Raw genomic sequence first — 23653 nt, 5'->3', positions numbered from 1 at the left:
TTAGCCCTGCAACAAGATCCATTCAATGTTTCTCCTCCAGCATATTACGAGGTACTGATCAATGATGAGTGATAAATGTCTGGCTATTGGGCCATTAGAGGTTTCTTCTGGAGCTTCTCACATCTATTTTTCACATGGTAGGTTAGAGATTTTGTTTTCAGACACAAAGGTGATAACAAATGCCACCCCAGATTTTATCTTATCGATAGCAACAGTAAGAAGTCCAATTCTAAGACCTATTTTAGAACTGTTAAAACATGGGAAAGTTTGCATACAGAACTGATAGAGTCTAGTAGAGTTGTTTCATGGAGCAAAAAGAATTAAACCACTTAAAGATTATAGTTTAAATGGGTCTTATATTATATATTATATTGTTAGTCCTAGCTAATATAGCCATGTTTATGAACTCCAATTGGTTTATTAATTTATATAAAAATGCTGTTTCACAATACTCTGTGTTTTTGACATTTTCACTATGAAAAAAAGTGTTTGGTGAGTTACATCTTCTATCAAAGGCATGAAACCAGAGGTTCTATGAACAAAGAAATCGATGGAACATTTGTCTGTTACATTAAGCACTCTGCAAGGTATCTGTAGAATCATTATAGGGCTAGACAAAAGTGTGAATTTTGTAAAAGATGGAATTATCCTGCCCTTCTCTAACATACTTACTAACCTTAAGAGAAATCAAAATGTTTTCACATCATATTGATGTTTAGTCATCTGTGATTTTCTGAGTCAGGCAAACATGTTGTTTAGCGGGTTTAGGGACTTTGAAGAAACAGAGATTTCCTGTCACACATCTTCCATAGCACTAACCAGAAAAGGGGGCACATTGCATTACACTTTGAGCTGGTGGATGACGTTTCTTCATTCTTATTTACAAGGGCACTTTATATAAAACAAGCCATTACTTTCATGAAATTAGATGACCCTCCATGAAAACAGACTCCTGGGGTTGGATTTCATTTCATGCATTCATCTCCCATTTACAACCCTGGTGCATTTATAACCATATCATTGCAATGGTGAAGAATCACTGCCACCTATAGACGTGTCAGAACAGAGAAACAGCTCAATAGCTAAGAAAAATGGATGTTTCTGAATTTAAATTAGAAATATTTCGTTAGAATGGTACCTTGGCAAAGAGAAATGGCAGCTTGTAACAGAACCATCTTTCAGAGGCATATCTTTTGTCTCTTGTATTAGTGCCTCATCAAGTCATTTATCCAAAAGGAGGTCTGTGTTGCATCTAAGATGAATGAGGTATGTTTATTTATATGTGATGCATCGACATTTTGAAATACTAATTTTCCACTCAGTTGGAAACAGGAAGAAATAATGTATGTAGCTTTCCAGTTTGTTTTCTCAGAGCAGTGTGGTAAAATGTAAAAGCAATTCTGGTTGTACAATAAGCGTGAGTCTTCTTTTACTTCTTCTTAAACAAAGAGAAAAGGAAATTTGCTTCGCTAAACAAATATAACACACATAACAAAGGAAAACTAGTGTGAAAACTCCATTGAAGTATTTCATTATCAAAAAAGAAAGAGTTCGCATATATTCTCTACAAAAAGCTTTTTTTCCTGTGCAGATCAGCCAGATGTCCAAACAATGAAATATCATCTTGTGCAAAATTTTGTGCTTATGGTATTTCTGATGTTCTCATGCCAAAAAATATCTTTGGCTAGATTTCTCTTTCTTGTACCTCAAGTTCTTTTTAGATAAGAGAGATTTAGTTACATTTGGAACTGAACCAAAATGTCTGGCACCTATCCACACCAATTCACACTTTGTTAATGCCAACATTCTGTGGTCCTAACCTGGGTATTTCATCCCACTTTTCTTCTTTTTATCTGGAAAGGTTAGCCTAAAATCACAAAATAGATTGGGTAAGAGTTGAATAGCTGTAAGATCTGTGGGGTTCATTGCTTCTCAAGACAATACAAATCAGTTTTTGCTCAGTAATTGTTTCTATATGATAGTGACATGTCTATGATTTTATCTCAGATTTCTACAAGTTTGCTTTTTTATCAGTCATAAAACTTGAACTAAAGGCCTGGGATCTGCTCCTGAGCTTTTTTGCTCAAGGCTAGTGCTCTACCACTTTGAGACACAGCTTCACTTCCAGTTTTCTGGTGACTAATTGGAGATCATTTCTAAGAAAAAAAAAATGTAATTGCTGGACATTGTGACTCTAGTGTTGAATTCTTTCTATTTCGAGATATCAAGAAACTGAGGTGCAAAGCTAGGTCAGGGGGAAAAATGTTTGCCAGACTCCATCTCAATCAATGGCTGAATGTGATGGTATATACTCTATCCTACCATCCATAGGGGAAGCATAAGGCTAGGCATGGTGGTGCATACCTGCCATCACAGAGAACTGGAAAAGCATAGGTAGGATCTCAGTCCAAGCCTGTCTGAGCATGAAGTAATACCCTATATCAAAAAAAGACTGACATAAAATGGAAAGGAAGAATGAATCAAGTGATAGAGTGGCTGCCAAGAAAGCATATGGCACTGAGTCCAACAACCAGTACCACATTGTATTTATTACCAGGGCACATTGTATTTATTACCAGGATTATATAAAATAACTATAAACACAGGATACGAGTTTTTGTATATGGTGCTGAGGATCAAACCCAGGGACATGCATATACTGGAAAAGCACTTTACTACAGAATTATACCCCCAATCAATCAATATTTTTAAAAGTCAGAACCAAGGTTGGATGATCCAGGCTAGTAAGTCACCAGGTAAGTCTAGGGTCTCAGTCTGGGTCACGATCACTGAGATCCTAAGAAAAAAACAATGTTCAGAAGTAGATATTAATAGTGTGAATTAAGAAGAGAGATTGAGGCAACACACATTTGTATGTATAGGTATGTGCATCTATATGTAAAATGCCTGTTTTTAATAAAAGAATACAGTTCCAGAAAAAAAAGAAGCAAACAGTCCTAAGATTCTTAAGTTAATTAAGACATTATTGTCTTTGGTGTACATTCTACCTTGAAATATTCCTGTTATTACCATATTATTACAAAATGTTAGCATGGCCTTCTCTTTCACTCCATTGCAGGACTGAAGACATGAGAAGGATAAAATATTCTTTGTCTGCCATTTTTCTTCCTGGAATTGAAATTTGTTTATCAAATTGTTATTTAGACAGGGCACAGTGTTAGTTTACAGGTAAGTTACTCTACAGACTATCATGAGAAAGCTTGAGCAGCATCATATATGCATACTTTCAAAGAAGGTTTACTCTAATGAATTTGAAAACATGATAATGTAGGTGCAGTTTCTTAACCAAGATCAGATACTTGGCATATAAAAGTCAGGGATTTGAACCCAAGTCTGGCTATGTCTTTTACATTCCCTTTTGCTTGAAAATAGAAGGGCAGATTTGGGGTACTACAACACTTCAGTTACAAAATTTTTCAGCTTACCTTTGTTGGTTCTACTATTATCTAGACCTTCCGTGTACAATTTCTTTTTCGGTTGTGGAACTTGAACTCTGTGCCTGGTGGCTGTCCCTCAGGTCTTCAGCTCAAGGCTAGTGCTCTATCACTTGAACTACAGTGCCAATTCTGGTTTTCTAGTGGTTTATTAGAGATAAGAGTTTCACAGACTTCCTGCCTGGGCTGGCTTTGAACCACAATCCTCAGATCTCAGCCTCCTGAGTGGCTAGGATTACAAGCGTGAGCCACTGGCGCCCAGCTCCTTCTATAATCTATAATCAGTTTGGACCTTAAGAACAGACAGTAGTAAGAATAATAAGAAACCATCTCTTCATAAAGAGTTATAAATAATATATAGCTATAGCCTAAATTTAGCCATATAATGATCCATCAAATCAAAGGCATCACAGGTAAACATATTTTAGTATACTAAGAATTCAGATCAGTTTGTAGACTACATATTATAAAATATATACACAGTAGAATCACTTCCTAACATATTTAAAATAAAAAAGTTCATATGAACTCTTCTCATATAAATATCAGTAAGACAAGTTGTTTCTTATTTTATCAATGAACCAAAGTGATTTGAAATAATGTCATAGGTTTTTTGGAATTAGTGTTAAATTTATTTTCTTTTATTTTTAATTTTCGGCATTTGGAGGGTTTGAACTCAGGGCCTGGGTGCTCGCTGTTTGCTGAGCTCTTTCATTCAAGGCTAATGCTCTACCACTTTGACAGTTTTCTGGTGGTTAATTAGGGATAAGAATCTCCTGCCTAGGCTGTATTGAACCATGAAACTCTGATCTCAGCCTCCTGAGTATCGAGGATTACAGGTATGAGCCACCAATGCCCATCTAAATTAATTTTTTAAGTAATGAAATGTCGATACCTCTGGTATCTGGTAATGTGTAATAAATAACCAAATTTTACCATCTTGCTTATACGCTGTTGGAGTAGCTTTGAACTATACTTCGATAAATTGTCATTATAAAGAAACCTGATAAAGACAAAGCAGGTTTCAAGCTACACAAGGGCATAACAGGAAATGAAAATCCTCACTTAGAAGCAATATTAACCCATAATACTGGTTTCACCTTTGTAAGTAGGGGAGAGAAAATGGAGGATATGGTTTCCTTTTCCAAAGAATATGATAGATTTTGAAGAATTGTAGATACAAATAGATTTTATCATATTAGAAAAAAAACTAAGCCAAAAGTTTCAGAATTTGTAATCATCATATAAGTAATTTATTTAACAACTCAAACATGCTAGTGGAGATATTATTAAGCAGAAACATGCATGCAAACCAACTCATTGGAGGTGGTTCAAATCCGTTCACTTGGCCAAAAAATACCTTGAATATACTTTGCTCAGTAATGACAGAGACATGAAATGATTGCCCTTTTTAGAAATGAAACCATGTTTATGGGAACCCAAATATCTGTCTGGATGTGTAAATGGTAATAATGAGAACACAAAATTTTCAGATGGTCTCAGCATGTGCCAAACTTCTGACAACAATGCAAAGCTAGATATAGCGTGAACATATATTTCTTTAATCAATTAATATACACCAGTATAGACAGAGGAAAATGTATACCATAGATCCTAGAGGCTTGGTCTACAATTTTAAATGTGTTTTTTTGTATAGTATTTAAGTGAAACCTAAAAAAGAGCAATTGATGTTTGAATTTGATTTTTCTATTAATTTGACCAGCCATATTCCTAAGTAACATGTAATTCAAATCCTGTCATGTCTCAGATCTAGTACCCAGTGCTGTTCATTCTTGCTGAGCCTGACAGATGAGTGCGTTGGTCACACTTGATCCTAAGTAGCATCTACACAAGCAACTCTCTTTCCATCAAGTTGAGCCGAAGTTTGCTTGAATAATACAAAATGCCTAAGGGGTGTGATGTGCAATGACTCAAGTGTTCTCCACTAATGAATAAAAATTTCCACACATAAATGTGGAAAGTGATTCTAAACATTCTAAATGTGTGTATGAAGAGCTACTGTAGATATTATGAGTTTTTTATAGAGTAAATATGTAACAATATATATACATAACACTGTCATATAACAATTCATGCCACAGAATACAGGCATGTATGCATGTATGCATTCACATGTGCACACAAACACACGCACACCCATACACACACAGATACAACAATAGTGTTTCTTCTTTAAAAACTTGAAAAAGGAAACCAAAACAGAACTTAGAAAGTGGCAAAAACTCCCATGCTCCTGGATTGGAAAGATCAACATCGTGAAAATGGCAATCCTTCCTAAAGCTATCTACAAATTCAATGCAATACCTATCAATATTCCAACCTCATTCTTCAAGGAAATAGAAGAGGCAATCCAAAAATTCATTTGGAACAATAAAAGACCCTGAATAGCAAAAACGATCCTCAACAGAAAGAACAGTGCTGGAGGAATATCAATACCAAATTTCAAACTCTACTATAAAGCCATAGTAATCAAAACAGCTTGGTACTGGCACAAGAACAGACCTCAGGACCAATGGAATAGAATTGAAAACCCAGAAATGAACCCACAGACCTATAGCTATCTAATCTTTGATAAGGGAGCTAAAAAAATAGAATGGAAGAAAGACAGCCTCTTCAGAAAATTGGTTAACTACTTGTAGAAAACTAAAGCTAGATCCTTATATATCACCCTGCACCAGAATCAACTCCAAATGGATCAAAGACCTCGGAGTCAAAGCAGACATCCTGAAAACATTACAGGATGGAATAGGAGAAACCCTAGGTCTCCTTGGCACAGGCCAAAATTTTCTTAATAGAGACCCAGAAACACAACAAATCAAAGAAAGGTTGGCCAAATGGGATTGCATGAAATTGCAGAGCTTCTGCATGGCAAAGGACATAGCTAGCAAGATCAATAGAAAGCCTACGGATTGGGAGAAGATCTTCAGTAGCCATACAACGGACAAGTGTCTCATATCTAAAATATACTTGGAACTCAAAAAATTAAATCCCCCAACAACAAATCCTCAAAAAAAACAACTGCCCAATAAATAAGTGGGCTAAAGACTTAAAGAGAAACTTCTCTGAAGAGGAAAGAAGGATGGCCAATAGACACATGAAGAAATGCTCAACCTCCCTAGCCATAAAAGAAATGCAAATAAAAACAACAGTGAGATAACACCTCACTCCAGTTAGAATGGCTAAAATCAATAACTCTAATAACAGATTCTGGAGGGGATGTGAACAGAAGGGAACCTTACTTCATTGTTGGTGGGAGTGTAAACTTGTTCAACCACTTTGTAAAGTAGTATGGAGGTTCCTCAAAAGACTCCACATAGAGCTCCCCTATGACCCAGCAATCCCACTTTTGGGCATTTACCCAAATGATCACAAACACGGCCATACTAAAGCTACCAGCACAACTATGTTTATTGCAGTCTTATTTACCATAGCTAAGATATGGAACCAACCCAGATGCCCCTCAGTAGAGAATGGATCAAGAAAATGTGGTATGTATACACAATGGAATTCTATACCTCCATCAGAAAGAATGACATTGCCCCACTTGTTAGGAAATGGAAAGACTTGGAAAAAATTATATTAAGTGAAGTAAGCCAGGCCGAAAGAAACATAGCTCCCATGGTTTCCCTTATTTGCAATAACTAGTATATGTCTGAGTCAAACAGAAAAGGTCAGATAAGTTGATGTTAGGGAAATGAACCCTAAGATATGTACTCAAATGTTTTTTTTTCCTTTCATGCAATTGTTTCTAACACATTTATAAGATGATTTCTTTTTTGCTTTATATGTCCCTCCCCCACAGTATAACCCCTGCTTTCACTGTATTTGAGGTTGGTATAATTTGTGTAGGGGAGGGGAAAAAAAATCATTTAAATAGGGATACCGGTGGACCCATTGCAGCAATGAGACATACAAGTCATTATGTCGAAAACAAACTTTACAACTTTGGTGGGGGGATGGGGATTGGGTAGGGGGTTGGGGAGTATAGGAAGGGTTGGCAAGGGGAAACAAAGGAGGAGGCAACAATGCTTGATAATAAATGTACTCATTATCTTGCCCATGTAATTGTAACCCTTCTGTACAGTATTTTCAAAATAATAATAAAAAAATAGTGTTTCTCCCTGATATTATTACATGGCTCTTGCTTTCTTTTTTTCTTAACCTAAGGATCTCTCCAGGAGAACATGTCACCTTTTCTTTGAATTAATAAACATTCTTCTAAAACAATTTTATTGATATATTGATTTTATTGGTATATTAGTTGTGATATATTGAGTTCCTTAATATTCTGTATCTTTAGGCTCTGTAACTAATATAAATAAAACGATTGAAAGTCTATTCTGTCATTTAAAATATACAATTAAGAAAGAAAGGGAAATATCAAAGGCAGAGCAGTAAGAACACAGAAGAGGGTTTAGATATCAATGCTGCAGGTAATGATTATATACTCTTGGATTAATCATTTCACTTTTATATTATTAGTGTGACTGTTGCAAAATAGATATAATGGATTAATATCATTATAAAGATTAAATCAGATTACTTCTGTAAAAGGAAAAACCTGGTGCTCAAGGGTATAAAATTAACCCTCAGAAATCAATGCCTTTTCTGTATATCAATAATGAGAAGAGTGCGGCTGAATTTACAAAAACAACCCTTTTTGTAACAGCCCCACAAGAAATAAAATACCTAGGAGTTAATTTAATTAAAGAAGTAAGGACCTCTATGACAAAAGCTTTAAAAACCAGAAAAGGCAAATTAAACCAGAACTAAGGAAGTGGAAAAACCTTCCATGCTCCTGGATTGAAGGATTAACATTGTGAAAATAACAATACTGCCAAAGGCTCTCTACAAATTCAATGTGATACCTATTAATATCCCAACCTCATTCTTCAAGGAAATGGAAGAAGCAATCCAAATATTCATATGGTACAATATAAGACCCAAAATAGCAAAAACAATCCTTAGCAGAAAGAACTGTGCTGGAGGAAGGTCAATTCCGAATTTCAAACTCTACTACAAAGCCATAGTAATCAAAACATCCTGGTACTGGAACAAGAACAGAACTGAGGAACAATGGAATGGGACTGAAGACTCAGAAATGAACCCACAGACCTATAGCCACCGAATCAATGATAAGAGAACAATATATATATATATATATATATATATATATACACACACATATATATATATATACTATATATATATGTATATATATATAATGGAAGAAAGACAGCCTTTTCAGTAAATGGTGCTGGCAAAATTGGTTAAACACCTGTAGAAAACTAAAGCTAGATCTGTATATATCACCCTGCAACAGAATCAACTCCAAATGGATCAGAGACCTTGAAATAAAAGCGTACACCCTGAAAACATTACAAAAAGATTAGGAGAAACTCTGGGACTCCTTAGCACAGGCCAAATTTTTCATAATGAAGACCCAGAAGCACAACAAATCAAAGGAAGATTGGACAAATTGGATTGCATGAAACTGCAGAGCTTCTGCATGGCAAAGGACATAGCTAGCAAGAACAATAGAAAGTCCACGGACTGGGAGATCTTCACTAGCCATACAACAGACAAGGGTCTAATAGCTATAATATCCTTAGAACTCAAAAAATCAAATCCCCCAACAACAAACCCTCAAAGAAACAACATCCTGATCAATAAGTGGGATAAAGACTTAAAGAGAGACTTCTCTGAAGAGGACGTAAGAATGGCCAATAGACGCATGAAGAAAATGCTCAACTTCTCTAGCCAGAAAAGAAATGCAAATCAAGACAAGACTGAGATACCACCTCACCCCAATTAGAATGGCTGTAATAAAGAACTCTAATAACAACAGATGCTGGAGGGGTTGTGGCCAAAAGGGAACCCTACTGCATTGGGGGTGAGAGTGTAAACTTGTTCAACCACTTTGGCAAGCAGTATGGAAGTTCCCCCAAAAGACCCCACATAGAGCTCCCCTATGACCTAGCAATCCCACTTCTCGGCATTTACCCAAATGATCACAAACAAGAACACACTAAAGCTACCTGCACAACTATGTTTCTCGCGGCATGATTCACCATAGCTAAGCTATGGAACCAACCAAGATTCCCTTCAGTAAAGGAATGGATCAAGAAAATGTGATATGTATATACAATGGAATTCTGTATCTCCATCCGAAAGAATGACACTGTCCCATTTGTTAGGAAATGGAAAGACTTGGAAAAAATATATTAATTGAAGTAAGCCAGGCCCAAAGAAACACAGGTCCCATGGTTTCCCTTATTTGCAATAACTAGTATATGTCTAGGACAAGCAGAAAAGGTCAAAAGCTATGTACATGTGACCATATTAGACACAGTGGATTCATTTCAGAGCAGAGTTAGGATCTTTCTAACAAAACTACTCACATTATAGTCATGGTTTTAGTAGATTTTATTATCTTGTAAATTTACTCTTTATTTCCATCATAACAATTTTTAAGGTACAGTGTCCTATTTCAGTGTCCATGTCATAGACAATAGTTAAAACCTTAATATTTTCCTCTCTTTGAACATTTATAAAATTTTGAATAGACCATAAAATTTTTACTCATTTATGTGATAGTGTATGAAATTTCAGTAGATGTATCCAATATGTACCATCGAGAAAATTCAAATGTGGACCTTCTTATTTGTTTGTTAGGAGATTTTGAACTCCTTTTTTCCATATTAATAAAATATGTCAATAAGTGATTATGAGCTGCACGTACCCAATTATGCTATAGAACACTAGACCTTCTTGTGACTGACTTTTTTTTGCCCATTATTTAACCTCCCTCTTTCCTTCCCCCTTCTTACCACTCCCCCGTAATCTCTATTCTATATTCCAATCGACTTAAGCTTTGGAACACTGAACTCAGACCGGTACTCCAGCCACTTGCTCTATAGACCAGTGAACATGACACTGTGTTTCCAGGCAGAGTTAATAACTCTGATATAAGAATTTGGCCCTTGTGTTGGATAGTTCTTATTTGTGCTTTCAAATGCTACTCTAATCGCCTATTCATCCCAGGACAATAAAGAGTTTGATTTTTAAGGAAAATCTTCATTACTGCTTTTAGCTGAAAATACAAGCCAGGTGCCGGTGGCTCACGCCTGTAATCCTAGCCACTCAGGAGGCTGAGATCTGAGGATCACAGTTCAAAGCCAGTCCAGGCAAGAAAGTCCGTGAGACTCTTATCTCCAATAAACCACTCGAAAACCGAAAGTGGTGCTGTGACTCAAGCGGTAGAGTGCTTGCCTTGAGCTGAAGAGCCCAGGGACGACACTCAGGCCCAGGGTTCAAGCCCCACGAACGACCAAAAAAATAATATTTTAATATGTTTTAATGTAAAAATACTGTACAGAGGGTTTACAGTTACCTGAGTAAGGTGATGAGTACATTTCTTATAGAGCATTGTTACATCCTCCTTTGTTTTTCCCCTACCATCCCTTCCCTCCCCACTTCCCCAACTCCTCCCTCTCCCCCAAGTTGTAAAGTTCATTTTCAACAGTGTCTTGTACATCTCACTGTTATAATGGGTCAACCTGTATCCTTATTTAAGAATTTTGTTATTTCCCTTCCTCTCCCCAAATTATAAAGTATAAAGCATATTACATTTATTTTCTTTGTTGTGTGAATCTATATCATGCAATCAGACAGATGCACATTTAATAATTCATGAGCAAGAATGAGCCATTAACAGTGCAGGAAAAGGCTCAGTATTCACTGACTTAGTCCTTGAGATCTATGTAAGATATTTAACAATGTCCTCAGGACTTCCTTCCTGTACTACTGTATTCTTCTCAGTAGCAATAATGCACTGACAACTAAGCTGAGTATGCAGTTTTAAAGGTTGTGATCAATCATTATGCTAGGAAAACTTTGAAACTGCATAGACACTCAGATGTGTGTATTATAATCTGAAAGATTACATTTATTATATTCTCTTTCCCTATTCTATTCAAAAACAGCTGACTAAAATGTTTGGGAGATTTAAGCATAAAGGTTGTTGGGTGTTTTCCTTTTTTTAAATGAGTATCACTGATACATTTATAATTTGGGTGTTTTTAAATATAAAGTATATTCTCATCAGGTATCTATTTTTGTAACATAGTATAGTCCATCTATCATCTGCAGTTTTGCTTCACATAGAGTCAGGTACTTGTGGTCAACTGTAGTCTTGAAAATATTAAATAGAAATTTCTAGAGGGCTGGGAAGGTAGCTCAGCGGTAGAGTGCATGCCTTGCAAGCATGAGGCCCTGGGTTCGATTCCTCAGCACCACATAAACAGAAAAAGCCGGAAGTGGTGCTGTGGCTCCAGTGGTAGAGCGCTAGCCTTGAGCTGAAGAGCTGAGGGACAGCGCCCAGGCCCAGAGTTCAGGCCCCATGACAGGCAAAAAAAAAAAAAAAAAGAAATTCTAGAAAGAAATAATTTGTTTTAAGTAACATTACAAAATACTGGTTTTCGTAGTTTTATTTCATTATACTTACTACTTTACAAATCAAATGTTCTCATAAGTATGTACATTAACGTAGATAAATAGTAAAATAGTTGTGGTTTAGTGGTATGGCAATTTTATCATTCATACAGTAGGTATCCTGAATGTTTGTTCTCTCATTCATAAAATATGCCTTCTAAGTTTGACTCTACTTCTTGAAGTTTTACGGTATAAATTAGTACTGATATCTTTATTTTATAATAAGAAAAGTTATAGTAAAAATTTAGGTAAGTCACCCTATTTTAACATCTATAAAGTGTGGCAAAGACTTAAGTTCTATCTTCTAGCTCCCACTGTAGAACTTAATCTATTACAAATTCCTGCATCTCAGCTCAAGATATTGTCAATAGTTTTTTTTTTTTTTTTTGGGTCCGGTCGTGGGGCCTGAACTCTGGGCCTGGGCACTGTCCCTCAGCTCAAGGCCAGCGCTCTACCACTTGAGACACAGTGCCACTTCCGGCTTTTTTCTTTTTGCTTATGTGGTGCTGAGGAATCGAACCCAGGGCCTCATGCATGCAAGGCAAGCGCTCTACCACTGAGCCACCTTCCCAGCCCCTGTCAATAGTTTTTTAATTGACCCAGAAATTGAATTCAGAAAAACATGGGAGAAAATATGTAGATTTCCTGACTCACAAAATTTCCAAGTCTAGGAATGGAACTTGCTTATGGTACAATCAGATCTCACAGCTCAACCAGTTCCACTTTCCAATTCATTTTGGGGTATCATTTATCATTATATTTAAGTAGATTTCCCACATTTTGCAACAATTTCAGCATCTGATATCCTTAGGTTCCTGATATAAATGAAAAAGAGGCCTCCTGATTCTCAAAGTGTAAATGTCACATCTTTGAAGACCAACAGCTGCTCTGAACTAAACACTATGGTCAAAGGAGGGGCATGGATAATTTTAAGCAAATGTGAGCTACAAGTTCACTTTGGAGTATATAGCAATACATGGCATGCTAACTGAAGCACAAAATGAAGATTTCCTTTTGGAGGTAGGGGAGTATTTTGTCTGCTGTTGTAAGAAATAGAGACATTGTATTCACATGGTACCCACCACCCACACAGACCACACCATCACCACACACACACACACACACACACACACACACACACACACACACACACACATATACACACATGCATACACACATGCATACACACATGCATACACACACACAGTTATCCTCACATAATCTATCTCACTCCTTTCATTTCATTCCTTAAGGTTTAAGATGTATAATCTTATATTTCTTATTTCTATTGCTTTGGCAATAGCTATTTCCATAACCTAATAATAGACAACACTGAATGAGCAATTAGGATGTGGCACTAATTCTTCCTTTGCATTAGTTGCCTCTTTTAGTATGAAAATAACCTAATGTCATAGTTCTCCTCTCATCTTAATTCTACAAGTTGAGAACTTATATTATCAAGGTTGAAAATCTCAAATCCAAACACGCAATGAGTAACAGAGCCCAAATTCCAACTCAGGATGTCTGACTTTAGAATCAACACTGAATACAACAGTAGCAGACCCTTGGGGTGGGGGGGGGGGGGAAGGGAACTATACCAAGTGATATGTGTGTGTATGTGTGTCTCTGTGTGAGTACACATGCACAAGTGTGTGGTCTAGTCACAGCAATAAATAAAAAGTATAAAGCCATCAGGTGTTCACACGTAATTCCTTATGTGCATGACTTGAAATCACTCTGAATGAAGAAACTATCAGACAAGTCAATATTTCATAGTGCTAACTTTTTCCATAAACACCTGGCATGGGGAGGTGGAGACAGCAAGGAAACAGGACAGTAAAAATTACGAGAAGTTAGTCTCATTCCAAGGTAAACACACTTAAAAAAAATAGAGAAGTCCAGATTGAGATAGGTCGATGTGATGACAGCTCAAAAAAATCTGTGGAATTATTTTTTCCTTCATAAAATGTCATGTAAAGAGAATCTCAGAAAAATTGTCAATCATGATTAATTTATAAGAGAGAAACTAAAAAAATTATCCAAAAGTTATGGAGCATACGGAGGATAATTAGAAGTGTTTATGGGAGACAGTAGTCTATATTAAGGGCTTAGATATATTAATATAGAAAATTAAATATTCATGGTGTAACTCTCATGCTATACCATGACTAAGATGGTGTAATATTTCTGGCATGGATTTTTCTTGAAGCTGATTATTTTGTCCTATATAAAATCTTGAACTTTGTTGTTACAATAGCTTATAAAGATGTATTTGTAACACATCTTTTCATTAAGTATCTGTCAAAAGGGAAAATGCAAATGTCTGTGGGTTAGGGTTGGGGGAATGTACCAGTCAGGTCTTGTATAATAATTTGGCCCCAAGTTTAAAGTTGTTATTTGGCCAGTAAGCTTATGTATGCCAAGAAATCAATGATTTCTGGGCATCTATTATCTTATCTTGTCATTAAGAAAATTTCAATTAGTATATTTGGCTTCTTTGATTTGTGCCTTCCAGTTCCTGATAACAATACAAGCTGAATTTATCCTGTCTCCTTAAATGAGCATAGCGCGAAGCATTATTATTTTAATTCAGTGGCAGAAACTAGATATACTGTTTCCTACGTTAACAAAATTCAGATTAATGACTTCGTAATTTTGTAACATTTTCCTTAGCATGCATGTAAATTATAAGTGGCATGGTGAGTTCTCCTTGGCATTCATTCTGAATGTGTCTCAAACTGCAAAGAATGTTTTCCAGATTTCTTACTCTTGTTTCCAATCTCAAACATTGTATTGCTCCCAACTCTTTCTTTCTTGTAAATCATGTAGGTATTTTAAGTTATTCTTGCTTCATCAAATTGGCACCATCAGGTAAACAATACTCTATACAATGCCTATGGGGTTGGCATGTATCTTGGCAGAGGTATGATTATTATTGGAAATAGAATTTGAAGAAACAGAGCAGCAAATTTCTTGATTGCAAATCTACCCTTCCTACTCTTTTTTGTGTACTAAAAATACTTAATTTTCATAGTATTCAGAGTTGAATTAGATGCTCTCATATGGTAACACATTTCTTTTCCACCAGGTCCACTGATAAAAGAGGCCTACAATGGCAAAGTAGAACTTCAGCTTCAAGATTACAGCAATACTTTTTCTGATGTCTAATGAAAGGTCCACTGCCCTGAGTATGAAGATCATTATATCAGTGGCACATGCCTTTCCTGGAAAGAGCATACAAATTACTTGAGCAGGCTTTTGTAATGTTGTCTGGGGTCAAACTTAGATACACGGCTTTGTTCCCAGAGTTATATTCAAATAGGGATATTTGTTCAGATAATCAATACTGATTCATTGTATAGATCTCATTTTTAGGACAGGATCCCAACCTCAGAAAGTATTGTCCATGAGCTGTCACTAATGTAGATAGTCATGCACTAGGTTATGCTGGTCATATTGTATGCTGCTGTGAATTCCATAGTTATGTTACATCTGTTTAGTAATACTGTTGGGTCCTTCTTTGAGATGATATTAAGTAGGATTTCATATTAACAAGTCTTCTAGTAAGTTCTAATCAATTATATGTTGAAGGGTAATATTACATAAATATTTCCATTGAAAAATCTCTATCATCGTTGACAAGATGGGGTATGACACTGTTCATTTTACTATTCCTTTCTAAAACCCTCAGTATCAAAGGAAAAATTATCAAGAATATATTGTCATTATACAGATGAGGATTGTTATTTCTTTTTAGCTTTCAACCTTTCCCTAGTTTTAGGACATTTTGTCAGATTTGTCAGATTTTGTCAGATTCATTTGACTATGAAGATCTGATGGTTAGCAAAAAAAAGAAAGCTCTGCTGGATCCAGACAAATGTTTCACAAGTCTAAAACTAACACTGTGAGGTCAATATTATTACCCACAATTAGCACAGGAAATATATTCCAGTCCAAATACTTTAAATAAATTTTGGGCTCAAAGGACCACAAGTAACTAAATTGAGGTTCAAATGGAAAAATCTCCTGAATCTAAAATCTATGATCCATGCACCACACTATGCTATCTCTATGATTTAGAAGTATCGGGAATGATATTCTGGTTGCATACATATTGTAGTAAAATACAAACTGATCTACAAAATGCTCTTTTGGCAGCATATGAGAGTAGAACCACATTTTAAAGCTTGTAGGGATCCTGCAATTAGAGTGTGTCTACCACAGAGGACAGCAATAGTCCCATAGACTATCTTTCTTAGAACAGCTGTTAGAGCTCTACAATATCTTGACTCTGTTGTTCAAACTTTATTGTCCACTGCACATAAAACAACAGAATTTCATATATTCATTGCTTCTGCTTTGCAGTTTCCCTCCATCTCTCATTGTTCATTTTTTAGTATTATTCCACTGAAAATAAGACCTTACCCTTTGCTCCAACCTTCAAGGGATTCACAGAAGGAAACCAACAAACCCCTCAGAATATCTGGACCTCACTGTGGAAAGATCCCTTTAGCATGAAAAGGATCTTTAGGAGACACTGAAAGACACTGGTTTGATTTGCTCCTCAATCTACCCAGAGCTGATGGGGATGATGAACTGAAATGTTCATGGATTCTTGGTGAGAGAATCATGTGAACTTTAGCTGCTTAGCAGCTTCTCACAGAGGTAAACACAATCTTGGCATATGTGCCAGGCAGTCCGCTCTTGGTCAAGTTAATAATTGCCAACATTCAAAAACTCTGTGTGAGCGGGGCACTGGTGGCTCACGCCTGTAATCCTAGCTACTCAGGAGGCTGAGATCTAAGGATCACGGTTCAAAGCCAGCCCAGGCAGGAAAGTCTGTGAGGCTCTTATATCCAATAAGCCACTCAGAAAACCAGAAGTGGCACTGTGGCTCAAGTGGTAGAGCGCTAGCCTTGAGCTGAAGAGATAAGGGACAGCGCCCAAGCCCAGAGTTCAAGCCCCAAGACTGACAACAACAATAAAAAAAAAGAAAAAAACTCTGTGTGACTATTACTTGCAACTACTGGAAACTGAAAAGTAGTTAAAGGTAATTGCAAAAAGTTTAAGGAATTTAATGTATATTCTAGAAAAGTAAGAAAAGTGAGGGAATTGGAGATTAGGAGAGATGAGTGACAATGTTGGAAGGGGTGACATTGATCAAAATGTATGGTATGCATAAACTGATTTGTTAAATGGTACCTACCATGTACAAACACTTAAAGATAATAAGATGTAAAGTATATATTTTTTAAAAGTAAAAGTAAAGTCAATGGGGAGGATGATGGTCCTCAAATAGGAAAGACAATTTTAAAGAATTGCTAGATTCCTTTGTAGTATTCCTGAATTTTAAGACAATGAGATGAGCTATTCATATTATAATATCCTGGATTTAACAATGTACCAAATTTAAAACAATGAGAATTTGAATCCCAATTATAGTAAAAGCACAATTTATAATTATATTCCTAAATCTGGTATACTGCGTTTAAATTTGGATGCAAACACATGGTTTTACATCAGATAAATTGCCAAGAGCAGGAGCCAGAAAAAACTCAGTAACTTCAAAAATCAGATGTTTCTATATGTGAAACATGTTAAATAATAGTTTATTTTAAGCATCCCTGAATTAAGCAGGGAATCTGATAGTGTCCTTCAAATGTATGAAAGATATACATAGAAAAATGATTTTACTGTATTTTTATTAATTTTTATTGTAAAAATGTTGTACAGAGTGTTTACAGTTACATGAGTAAGGTAATGAGTACATTTCATGCGAGCATTGTTACCTCCTCCTTTATTTACCCCTACCATCACTTCCCTCCCTACCTTCCTACCCTGAAAACAAGTTGTTTTCAATATAGTGTCCTGTAGGCTGTATTACTATAGAGGATAGAACAAGAGCCAAGAAAATATTTTTATTAATAGATTTGAATATTGGACTTCAGGTTCATAGTTAGAATAATATCAAAACAATGTGCGATATTTAAAGATAGAATAGAATGCTACAAAGGCAGCAAAATTGAACTTTTCTTACAGTAAAGACAGAACAACAAAAGGGACAAGCAATGATTTAACAAGGCACAGGTTATTGAACTAGAACTTCTATGGTTCTGACTCCATCACTTTAGTATCATCTTTGATGTAGAGAGGTGACCCTTTGGCTTCCTACCACTAACCTGCTAACAAAAGAAATGGTGAGCCACAAGAGCTGTAACTAATTGGTAGGATCAGGTCATGGCTACATAATTACTTAATTAGAAGTTCTAGAGAGAGATAACCCTGTCTTTTTATTTTATTCTCTTTCTCAAAGCTTCCACATTCTTCAAAGATAGTGCTGTTTAGGGAATTTCTTTAAGTACAAAGTTCCTAGGGAATACGAGAAATCTCTTCCACTGATATATTAGTCAAAAATTTCCTTTATCCTTCATTTTATAGCAGTAAAATATGATTTATGTAAATACAAAGAAACACTTCATTATAGTAGTTTTGTTACAGAGATTTCTAATAGTTTTATTCACCAAAAGTTTACTTTTATTAGATAAAAGTTAGAAAAAGTGGAGTAAGTAAAAATCTGGCATATGGTTTATGATTTGAATGTGTTTTAGTAGACTAGAATAGACAAATCTATAGTTACATCGCTACCCCATTCTGAGGAAATGCTTTTCACAACCACAATTTTGGCAGGATGTCTTTCTGTTCTGGAGATGAGGAGTAAAACAAATGTTTATTGTTAGACTCTGTCTGGCCAGGAAAATTATCATGGCAGAAAGTATTCACTTTCTGTAAACATTTTATTCGTGGCCTGAAAAACATTTTGCACTATTTCCAGAAATGATGCTATGGACAAGTAAAACATTACTTAGAAACAACAATGTGGTCACAGATGGAAGACCATGAAGAAAACACAAACCAAAACTGGATGGACAGTAAAGCAGTCCACTCACAAATGCATGAGATTTGCCTGTGGTTTAGAACCATGGTGGTTATACTTCGAGGTGGGTTTGTTTATGATACCAATTTCAGAAGGGCGAAACCATTGCAGCTAGAATTCTTTTTTTTTTTTTTTTGTCCAGTCATGGGGCCTGAACTCTGGGCCTGGGCGCTGTCTCTCAGCTCTTCAGCTCAAGGCTAGCGCTCTACCATTTGTAAGCTAGAATTCTTGTGTATATCAGGTTTGTTAGATTTTTATTTTAGAGGATATCTTTGTCAGTTTATCTATCCACTTCTAGTAAAAGAATACTAGATGGGAAAAGCTTTGTTTTTATAAGATACCTAAAGAGATATTGAGAAAAAAGCCAAATAATGGTCATCGTTTTTTTCCTCATTAGGAAAAAATAAATTAATAAATGTATCTGAATGTTTACATGAGCTTATAGCTTAAACAGTGGAATTTTATAATTCTTGCTTTGTATAGTTAAAGATTACAAACTAGAGATCAAACCCTGAACCTCCTAACACGGTGGAATGCCACACTTATAAACTGTTTTATTCATTTACTAAGCATGAGTGGAAATCTGTAGTCCTGATTATAAAAATTTGTGAAATCTGAGGATTTTTTAAAATAACTATCTTTTCATTCCTGCCTTAAAAATTTGTGCAGAGCTGCTTAAGAAAATTACCAGACACCCTACCAAACTCTTAGGTTACATTTAAGTTGTAAGATTTTTTAACATTAATAAAACCTCTTTTAAGTAAATCCATCTCAAATTGGAATCTTATTTAAACTTAGCTAATGGTGTTAGTACCACTATAAAAGAACCTTTGTGTGTTGATTACCCTTTACAATTGATTTGAGTTTGGTCTATATTGAAAGTTCAAATTTACCATGAGATAGTATCTGTTTTAACATAAATATCTTTAGCTCTCTTTTGTAAGATTTGATTTGATGTGTTTGAACTTCAAGAGGTTATAAAGGGGAGTTACAATTTAACCCATCTAAGTGCTCAGTGATTTCTGATCAGAATCAGCCCTTCCATCATTCTTTCTACCATCTTTTCCTCCCCGCCCCGTATTCATTTTACATTTCCCACTTCCTTTATCACACATGTTCACTGAGCATTCTGGCTGTATTTGTTCCCTCCTTCATAGTACACTCTGTGTAACTTAAAGAAATTTTTATTGAAAAAAAAAAGCTACAATGTAGATTGTATGTGTTTCTCAAATAGCATTACCCTTCAACTTATAAATATTTGGTGGGTTTATTTTGGTCAAGAAAGTAAGCAGAACATAAGAAGAATATAAGAAAATAATATGTACATAAAGCACTGTCCGAAATTTGACTGAGCTGATGAAATGTCTTTTATTAGGTACTCAGTACTCATACGCTCTAACCAAAAAGAAGAACGTTTTGTTTCACGCATGCCAATTTTCAATTGTTTGTTAGTGCTGAAATTTTGAAATAACAGAATTGAATAGTGTTCCTGTAGGAACTTGTGTGAAGTAACCGTAAGAAATGTAATGTTGTCTTTTCACTTATACGCAAAAGAAAGATTTCTTATTTAACTAGATTGAAACACTGTGGATTTGCATTGCTTTGTTTCTGTTACATTTTAAGGTGGATCATGTTCAGGTATATTTTGGTTGATAGCTGAAAGAAAATTCATAGCCTTGATGCAACAAAAATAAATCTAAAACCTGTCAAATATTGGTCCCAAGCAAAAATATCGTTACTAATCCTAGCTTTGTAGGGCTGCTCATTATTGCATGCCCTCTGAATTGATTTCATTCTCCAGTTTTTCACAGGATTGTTTTCAACATACTGTTTACTCTTATTCCTAGGCAGATTTGCAATATTGAAAACTAGCTGCATGATTTACTGTTGTTGATTTGGAATCCTTTTAAAAGAGTAGCACTGCAATTGATCTTAATAGGAACATGTTTACAGAAAATTTAGCCTGAAGAGTACAACTATGATTCCTTAGATTGCTTTCATGTTGAAAGAGGAAACACATCGAAATTTGCTTGTGTATCAATATGTGCCTTTCAGAGTGCAAAGAAAATTTAGCTGCTAAAAGGCAACTTTATAAAACAACTTATTGCACCTTGTTAAAGCTTGTTTGTTGTTGCACTGAGAAAAAATACAGAAAAAAATATGTAATGTCAAGTTAGTGACAAGTTAAGAAGTGAGAAAAGCAACCGGATTATGTCAAGAATATTGGATGCGCTGTTGGTAACTGTTACAATATTTCTTTCTCTGAAAATGTGTATATTTTCAAATGCATTCCACTAAGAGAAAGGAGCATATTTGCTTCAACCTAATTATGTAAGAAGACTTTTTGTTGGGTATAAGTTAAATGAGCCATAAAAAATAATGAAAGAAGAAGTGGATGTTTCCTATTATGTACAGTTCCTAAACTTATAAAATCTTAAAGAGTTTATAGTTTTTAAACATTCTTTTTTCAAGACATAGTAAAAATTAAATGATTGTGTTTCATAAAACAAAAATTGGTGCATATGTCCAAACATCCCTTATCAGCCTCATTCCTAAACTAGAGCATCTCATTTGGAATCTTATGCTAGTAAACATGAAACTTGAGTAAAAATTTCTAAAAACAGAAGCCTACCTGACATGAAAGCAGAGAGTAAGGACCAAATGAACACAAAAATTAGAGACTCAGAAGACACAATTTGCACTGGTCTCAATACCAGCCAGAACTGAAACGTTCCCAGACAACATACCCAGTCCTGGAGGGCTAGGCACTACTAGGAAGGCTCTGTCCTTGTCCCTATCTTTGGGGACGGTGCAGTGGCAGGGGACAATTTTATGATGCTCTGATCTGAACCCACGATTTTAAGAGTTAAAGTTCCCTGCATTATCCTGCTGGTCTGAAGAGTTTGTCTAGGTACCACCAAGGGAATCATTATGAATTAGATAGAAGGGGGAAAAGGAGAGTTCTATACTGTCCACACTGCAAAACCAAGAGAAGTCCCGAGAAGAGAAGAAAGATCACTTCCAGTTTGACTCCAGGGGAAGGGGAATAAATGGTTCCAAATGACTACAAGTGGAAGTCAAGTTTCAGGAAGTTAAAGACCCCAAGTGAATCGCATGTTCCATGCTATAATGGGAGACTAGGATCAAGATAATAGATCTAGCCTGGACAAAGAAATTTGGGCGACCCCATGCAAAAGTAAAAGCTGGGCATAGTGGCTACTCTCCCCCCCCCCAACACCATCATCTCAGCTAGGGTGGGAAGCAAAAATAAAAGAAATGAAGTCTAGATTTGACTAGGCATACAAAGAGAACCTATCCCCCCCCCAAAAAAAAATTAACCAGGGCCTAGCCAGGTACCCGTAGCTCACATCTATAAGCCTCGCTACCTGGAAGTAGAGATTGTTGAAATTGGAGTTCCAAGACTGAAAAATGTTCATGAGACCTCTTTCTCAACAAAGAGCTATGTGGTAGTGCATGCCTGTTATTCTCAATATCGAGATGTCTAAGATAGGTGGACCACATCCAGGCATGAAAACAAAAAAGAAAGACTTTACCTTAATAATAACAAGCAAATATCATGATAGGATTGGAAAAGATAAGACCAATGAAAAGGCTGACATAGATCAAGATGCATTGTACTCATAGAGCTACATGTTGAATTGAAATCCTTTAACTACTTAAAGCTAATTTAAAAACTCTAACAACTAAAAATAATCCATGGCTTCAGCAGGTCTGAAAGCTCAGAGCCCCTGTGTGCCCCTCTCTACTGACATACTCTTCCATGTTGGTCAAATCCCAGTAGAAGGGTCTCAAAAACTGGAATCTCAGGTTCTGATCATTCAGTGCCCTACTCCTTCGGCTATAACGTGACCAATGCAAATGTGAGGTTTGAAGTAAGAGAAGATGGAAAGTTTTGTCTTAGAATTTTAATGTTTTTATTTTATGTCAAAAATCATTTTCTGGGATGGATAAGGAAAGGATGATTTGGAAGACATAGGAAGAAAGAAAAGAACTCGGGTTTCTTAAGAAAGCCTGAAATTCGACTTGAAATGGCGCTTGCACAAGGCATCATACCACTGCTGGGTAACTTCTCAGAGGAAGCAGGAACAACTTTTGTTGTCAACAGTGGGAAGACACAGACACAAGAAGACAGACAGCTCAGGAGGGACTACCTTAGCCAATCTTGTGGTCCAGGCCAGGCAGGGGAAAGACTGAAATAGAAAAAGACTCAATAATCCTCAAATAGAAAAAAAAACTCAAGTGAATAAATGTCAAAATAAAGCCAACACCTTGAGAGAAAGGTTAAAGCATGAAATATTAAGGTAAGGAAAGGAAATGAATAGAAAGACGATTTCAGGATTTACAGTTTCAGAGACTGAACAGTCTTGAAAGGTGATGTAGAGTCTGGAGAGCAGCCATCAAAGAAGGCTGAATGAATGAGAACATTCTCTTGAGTCAGAAAGAGAAAAGTTACATGAGGCCAGGATAATGTGCATCAATATGAGCCCTGTAGAAGATGGTAAGACATAAAAATGGGAACAAACACACAATAACAAAACTGATCTAAGTGATACAGAAATGGGAGCAATGATAATATGAAGGGAATTGGTGCCAAAACTTGTAAAACTTAAAGAGCCCAGTAGAAATGGAGACAAAAAATAGGCAAGTGATGTTTCTCTTGTAATTCAAACAGAGATGTGAAATTGGCAAAAGGCAATGCTTATTACTATGTGTGTTGCAAGCCTTGGAA

Source organism: Dipodomys spectabilis, unplaced genomic scaffold (assembly GCF_019054845.1).
Source record: "Dipodomys spectabilis isolate Male_0828 unplaced genomic scaffold, ASM1905484v1 ptg000009l, whole genome shotgun sequence".
Taxonomy (NCBI): domain Eukaryota; kingdom Metazoa; phylum Chordata; class Mammalia; order Rodentia; family Heteromyidae; genus Dipodomys; species Dipodomys spectabilis.
The sequence above is the reverse complement of the archived record's forward strand: the minus strand, read 5'-3'. Positions refer to the sequence as shown.